This window comes from Phyllobates terribilis, unplaced genomic scaffold (assembly GCF_046119375.1).
Source record: "Phyllobates terribilis strain yellow unplaced genomic scaffold, ASM4611937v1 Scaffold_37__1_contigs__length_12642776, whole genome shotgun sequence".
Taxonomy (NCBI): domain Eukaryota; kingdom Metazoa; phylum Chordata; class Amphibia; order Anura; family Dendrobatidae; genus Phyllobates; species Phyllobates terribilis.
The window spans coordinates 1,543,050-1,549,672 of record NW_027362797.1 but is presented as its reverse complement, the minus strand read 5'-3'; the positions used below and the strand labels follow the sequence as shown (position 1 = coordinate 1,549,672).

At 48.3% G+C, this 6,623-nt stretch overlaps 1 pseudogene; it reads right to left on the bottom strand.

Moving 5' to 3' along the window:
• Positions 1-299: 299 nt before the first annotated feature.
• LOC141182935 (U2 spliceosomal RNA) lies at positions 300-389 on the bottom strand (annotated as a pseudogene).
• Between the last annotated feature and the right edge of the window lie 6,234 nt (positions 390-6,623).

The window sequence follows — 6,623 nt, the reverse complement described above, 5'->3', positions numbered from 1 at the left end:
TCCCAGTCTGTAGGCTCCCTACAGACTGAAGTTGGCTGCTGCAGCACTGCCAGATAAAAGCCAGGAGCCCATTATGATACGTGCAATGTCTGTTCCATTCTTCCATTGTCCCATTGTTCCATTGCCCCCTAACAATGAGACAATGGAAAAATGCAAGAATGAAACGGACATTGCACGTGTCATAATGGGTATGTAGGGAGCATACTGGGGACTGCTGCTCGTTTGTTCAATAATTAGTTACCCTCTCTACCCCCCACCCTTCCCGGTCTTGAGGAGCATGGGACATTAGGGGGGAGAGGAGAATGTGTGAAAATAGGTGGACGTATCAGATATTAAACTGATAAGAAAAGATACTACACTTGATCTTAGCCAAAAGGCCGAGAAGCGATTACCTGAATTGGTTTTGGCCTAGAGCTGCACCCTGGCCCAAAGAAGGCACCCATTGTAGGGATAGGGACAAAGACTCCCCTTAGGAAGACATGTTGTTCATCAATAGACACCTTAAAACCCACAAATATACTGCTTGTTGCAGATGCACCCCAAACGTTTTTAATCTGCATAAGTCCACCTATTTTTACACATTCTCCCCCCCCTGCCCAATGTCCTACATGCCTCAAGACCGAGGGGGGGGGGGGTAGAGAGGATAACTAATTAATGAACAAACGAGCAGCTGTCCCCTCCCCCCCCCCGGCTTCCCAGTCTGTAGGCTCCCTACAGACTGAAGCTGGCTGTTGCAGCACTGGCAGATAAAAGCTAGGAGCCCATTATGACACGTGCAATGTCTGTTCCATTCTTCCATTCTTGCATTATTCCATTGCTCCATTGTCCTATTGCTCCATTGCCTCCTAACAACAGCGCTGGAAAAGGATGAAGGTGGCGGCAGGCGAGTATGAGATGGGGAAAGGGGAATCACATTTAACCCCTTTACGACGTGGTGCGTATTAGTACGCACCACGTCGGTACCCCCAGTTCAGCGCGGGCTCCGGCGCTGAGCCCTCACTGAACCGGGCACATGTCAGCTGTATAAATTAGCTGACATGTGCCAGCAACAGCTGCAGGTGGAATCTTGATCCACCCGCGGCTGTTAACCAGTTAAATGCCGCTGTCAATTTCTGACAGCGGCATTTAACTTGCACTTCCCGGAAGCGCGTCATTAGCCCAGCCCATCGATGACCCCGTCACGTGATCGCAGAAGGCCTCTGTGGTTGCCCAGTGGTCGGCGCTCATAGCAAGTGAGCATTTCTGCTGCATATAGGCGATCTGCTCACCACCTGTATGCAGCAGAGGAGATCAAACAACTGCTGCTTCAATAGTCTACTATGGAGACTATTGAAACAAGCAGAAAGTGTAAAAAAAGAAATGTATTTAACAATATTAAAAAAGTATATAAAAGTTTATATCACCCCCCTTTCAGCCCATTCAAAATAAAACAATTGAAAAAAAACCCCACATACACATATTTGGTATTGATGCCTTCAGAATCACCCGATCAATATAAAAAAAGAATTAATCCGATCGGTAAACGGCGTAACGAGAAAAGCATTCTAAACGCCAGAATTAAAGTTTTTTTGGTCGCCACAACATTGCAATAAAATGCAATAACGGGCGATCAAAACATCTGGTAGTGGTCCTGGTCGATTGCGAACCTGAGAAATCTCTGATGGGCAGGGTGCAGGTATGAGTCTTGTATGTATATGGTGGTGAGAAATTCTCCCTTCTCCATGGACGCAATGATGGACCGAAGGGACTCCAAGCGGAAGGGACGTACCCGTACCAGTACATATTTGTTGAGCTGTTTTAGGTCCAGTAAGGGCCGTACGCCGCCTCCTTTCTTGGGGACTACGAATAGATTGGAGTAGAACCCTCGGAAGAGCTCGGCCGCGGGGACCAGTAATATGACTCCTGCTTGAAAAAGAAAGGAGACCGCTTGGCGGAAGGCACAAGCCTTGGCTGGCGGCTTTGGGGGAACAGAAGGAAAGAGTCTGTTTGGTAAGTTGGAAGACAGACTTTATGAAAGAGCAAAAGTCAGCCGACAGGTCTTGTCCGACTTTTGCGTCGACCGCAAGTTGTCCCTGCGTGGGGAGCGGTTGCTATTTTGTGCTGGACGCGAGACGGACCAGCCCGAAGAGTTCCGAAAGGATCGGAATAGAGTTTGGTTACGCTTCTTGTAGGTGCGTTTGGGTTTCAGTTGGGGGGAGAGAGGTACTCACCCCCGGTGGCGTTGGATATCATCGTGACCAACTGTTCACCGAAAAGTCAACCACTGAGGTACGGGAGGTGCGTGAGGGACTTCTTTGAGGCTGCGTCTGCTTTCCATTCCCGCAGACAGAGGATACGCCGAATCGTGATGGCGTTTGATGCTATTCCCGCTGCACCCCTTGCTGAATCCAGAGCTGCATGAAGCATGTAATCTGCTACAACTGCTATTTGAACCGCTTGGTCCGACCGCTCAGGAGCAGATACTTGGAGGCCAGCTTGTAAATTTTTGGGCCCAAACCAGGATGGCCTTAGCAGCCCAAACTGAGGCGAACGCGGGAGCCAGGGAGGCCCCATGCGGCCTCGAAAATTGAACGAGCCATGCGTTCCACCTGCCGGTCTGCTGAATCCCTGAGGGTTGAGCTATCTGGCAGTGAAAGGAGTGACTGTGCTGCTAGTCTAGAGACTGGGGGATCCACTTCGGGTTGATCTGTCCATTCCTTGGTGACCTCCTGTGGGAAGGGGTACCACGCCTCCAGATATTTGCGATTGGTAGAAATGTCCAGCACCCGATGGATGGATGAGATTACGTCCTCAACTAGCGCTGTATTGCTAGGGGGGGGGGGTTGGGATCAGGGAACCTTCAGTTTCCTTGTCAGAGTCGGAATCACAGATGCCTTCCGAATCCTGTGCATCGCTAAGGCATCTCCTGCTGGGTGAAGCGGGGCGGAGGCCTTCTCTGGTCAGGGATCGCTGCGGAGATCTGCATTGTCTGTCCCTGGTAGGGGACGGTCTAGATGACCTGGAACTACGGTGTCTTTCCCTAGAAGGGGATGACCATGTGCTATGGGATGATGCAGATGAACGTGACCTGTGGGTCCGCTTGCGTCCAGATCTAGACGTGGATGTGCCCGGGTCGTCATGTCCCTGAGTCGAGCTTTCCCTTTGCAGGGCAGTGTTCATAGCCGAGGCATGACTCTGCCGAGCCTGAAGCAATGTGGAGGCTAGGTTATCTATAGACTGCGTCATAGATTGTGACCCATCCCGGCATGTCATTAGACACCGAAGCATTGGCAGGGGCTTCCTGGGGCTCTGGCACAGTAGTCTGGGTGCAGTCCTGGCAGTGCGGGTACGTGCTGCCACTGGGGAGAGTATTACTGCAGGCTGTACAGAGTGCATAAAAGCAGTCCTGCCTGGTTCTCTTGGACCTTGAGCCCGGCATAGTGCACTGGGGTGGCTATGCAGAGGGCCCTACAGGGGTGGCTATGCAGAGGAGCCTATAAGGAATAATGGATTCACAGCCGAGGAAGAACTCCAGCTGTGATCTTATCCCACCAGTGTGTCCCTGGGTCCAGCGCCGAAGATCCACAGTCCTGTGCCCCCCTGGAGACTGGCTGGCCTGGTCTGGGTCGGCCGACCAGTAACTGCAGGGTTAATCCCTTATCCTGCAGCAGATAATGGCCGCCGGAGTAAGGTTAAGAAAGAAGGGGGAGCGGAGAGCTGAAAAGGGCGGCAGAGCAGTGTGAAATCGCACCCTTTCAGTCTCGATCCGCCCACTTTATGACACTGTAGAGTGTCATATTTGTCATCCGGGGGGCAGGCGGGAGAGGAGGTGGCGGCCTCGGCTAGGCCGAAGCCGCGGCCTAAATTAGATGCCTGATGCCCAAAGGGGCTGCAGGCCGGCGTGGAAGTCCGGGAGGGGGCCAGATCTGAACCGGGCCCCCCCGGATATAAAGGCAGGATAGCGGTGGGGTATTAGCGGAAGGGGGGGCCCTGTGAAGAGTCCCCCTGAGGCACCATAGAGCTGGTGCTGCCGCAGAGACAGGGCACAGGGAGGCCTGTGCCTCTCATGTCATGCCTGCCTGCACTCCCCCCGGCCCCGACAGGAGCCCGCAGCAGGGCTGGGGTCCCTGGATTCAGGCGCAGTGTGCTGGCTGCTGGGAGCTGCAGAGTGCTGCCTGTACAGGCCCTACCTGAGGCGTTTCAACCTAATACCCCCAGAGGGGGATTAGGGAGGTGATGCTGTCACCATCAGGGGGCTATATCCTCGCCTCGACCTCAACCCAGAAACCAAAAGGAATTGGGGAAGGAGGGGGGTCTCGATTTCGAACCAGCACCCGAGGGGCTGGGGAAGGAGCGACATGGGGAATAGCCATCTCGACTTCGACCGTGCACCCTGTAATAAGGGGCCGAGGAAGGAGCCATGCCAGGAGTCTCGCAGAGACCCACTTTTCTTTATCTGTAATCCCGTCGATGAAAAAGGAGTAAAAGTTTTAGGTGTGCCTCCTATGCGACACTAAGCAAAAACTGGAGATGGCTGACGCCGTCCAGGAGTGTATACTGCAGAGGAGGAGCCACGGTAAATCTTTTTCAGATTATGCATAGTGTTGCCTCCTAGTGGACAGCAGCATAACACTCATGGTCCCGTGTCCCCCAATGAGGCGACAGAGTAAATTAAGTTTTTTTACATTTCACTTTGCATTAATACCTGTGTTGCACCCGAAGGGTTGAAAAAAAAAAATTTACAGCTGTTTTGAAGTATTTGAGTTGTGCGGTTTTTACTATGGTATCATTTTTGGGGAGTTTCCAAAATGTAAAAGCCTCAAAGTCCATTCAAATCTGAATAGGCCCCTAAAGGAACATGTTTTGTTAATTTCTTGAAAAAATGAAAATTTGCTGCTAAACTTTTAACCCTTCTAACATCCTATCAAAATAAAATGATGTTTGAAAAATGATGCAGATATAAAGTAGATATATGGGAAATGTTATCTATTAATTATTTGTACAGCATGACTAACTCGTTTAAGGATATAAGAATTAAAAGTTTGAAATTTGCAAAAAATATTGACCTAAATTTACTACTACTGTATGTACAATGTGTCATGAACAAAACAGTCTCAGAATCACTAAGCTACATTGAAGCATTTCAGAGTTATTACCACAAAGTGACACTGGTCAGATTTCAAAAATTTGGCCTGGTCATTAGGGTCAAAATGGACTCGGTCACTAAGGGTAATGGGAACCAGGAGAAAACACACATGAGCCACTGTTGTAGTATGGCTTCTTTAGAAAGAAAGGACGTATAGTTTCTGTAGTGATCTGAATACAGAGCTCATCTGACAGTTTTCCCAGTGAACTCAAGCCGAATCAGCCCAGTTTCAAAGAAGATATGAATGCAATTATTAAAATTAACTCATTTTTATTTCCAATAATTTGTTAAAAAAATTATACATAAAAACAGGTACTTTCAAAAATCACAAAGTCAAATCTCAATTACAAGCTTGTATTATTATAGTAAGTTGTCTCCTTTAATAAATCGTGTCAAGATACTCTACTCCATTTCTATTGCACTTAATCCCTAGTAATAAAGTGCTGAAAAAGTGTTTTTTAATATAAATTAAAACCCCTTACTCAAAAATTCAGAGATAAAAAGTGCAAGTGCAAAAAAGTTTTTCCTCTCTGTGTTGAAAGGTATGTAAATAAATATATTGATGGGTATACAAATATATGAATTTTTGGTTGCATTTTGTATTTTTCAGTAGTGTTGAGCGATACCTTCAGATATCAGGAAATATCGGATCGGATTAGATCGGGCCGATACCCAAAAAGTATCGGATATCGCCGATTCCGATACCGGAAACCAATGCAAGTCAATGGGACACAAATATCGGAATGAAAATAAACCCTTTCTTTCCTTGTAGGTTAATTCTATATGAAGGAAAACAACTAACAATAATGTAGAATGTATTGGGGGAGGTGGTTGCCCAAATCGATGGGAACAGTGCTCACAGTCAAACATGAAAAGCCGGCAATTCAGCAGCGGCATACACCGGTACCCGACAATTTAGAACAGAAAGAATAGAGCATCACACATAGATTAGATAGATAGAAACATGTCAGTCACATATATATGAAGTACAGTGATAGTGTTGGTTACTGTACCTGTCATTTAGTGTTAAAATAAAGGATTTATTAAAAAAAAAATTAAAATTACGGGGAACCCTACGCCAGTCTCTAGCGGAGGTTAAGCTGACAGCTGGGGCAGATGTTTGAAGCCTGGGAAGAGGGTAATACCCACGGAGCTTCCCAGGCTACTAATATCTGCCCCCAACTGAATACCTAGCCTTTACTAGCTATTAAAATGTGAGAACCCCCAAAAAAATGACGTGGGGTCCCCCCTATTTTAATAGCTAGCAAAGGCTAGGCAGACAGCTGGGGGCTGATATTAATAGCCCAGGAAGGGTGCCATGAATATTGGCCCCCTCCCAGGCTAGAAACACCAGCCGTCAGCCGCCCCAGAAATGGCGCATCCATAGGATGAGCCAATTCTGGCACTTAGCCTCGCTCTTCCCACTGCCCTGTAGCGGTGGCAGTGGGGTAATAGGGCTGGGGTTGATGTCAGCTTATAATGCCAGCTGACATCAAGC